This window comes from Gekko japonicus, unplaced genomic scaffold (genome assembly GCF_001447785.1).
Source record: "Gekko japonicus isolate JY-2015 unplaced genomic scaffold, Gekko_japonicus_V1.1 scaffold3166, whole genome shotgun sequence".
Lineage (NCBI taxonomy): Eukaryota > Metazoa > Chordata > Lepidosauria > Squamata > Gekkonidae > Gekko > Gekko japonicus.
Window position 1 is genome coordinate 36,533 of NW_015162570.1, and position 564 is coordinate 37,096.

Consider the following 564-nt stretch of genomic DNA (forward strand, 5'->3'; position numbering starts at 1 on the left):
TCTCTTTCTTTAGGCTGATGCTCCCTCCCTGTTCTGTTTTCTTTCCCTCCTTCTCCAGAGACAAAAGAGGACGTGGCCTCCCACTCAGGCAAACTTTTCAAAAGCCAGGGAGAGCATAAGAAGGAATCAGTAAATATAAAGGACTAGGGGGTTCCCTGCTCCCAAATGTGTCAGTCTTGCACGTGTGGGCCTGGATTTCCCGCTCCCTTCCCTTTCTTTCTGCAGAATCACGGAGCAAGGGAGGGATTGGGTCTGCAGTTCATGTTGACCTTTCTCTCCATCTTAGACAAAGCAGCCAGTTAGCTCAAAAAATGTGGGTTTTGCCTGTCGATGCAGAATGCACACGGAACACACAAATAAATAAACCAGGGGGGGGGGAACAGTGCAGAGCGGGCGCGACTGCAAACTCAGCCCTTAAGGCGCGACTCCTCGAATTCTCCGGAGAAAGCTGGCAGTGCAGAAAGGGTCAAAGTTTGAGTCCAGCGGCCCCTTTAAAACCAACAAGAGTTTTGTTCTGGGCATAAGCTTTTGTGCGCAGACGCGTCTTCAGAGGCACCCAAAAGG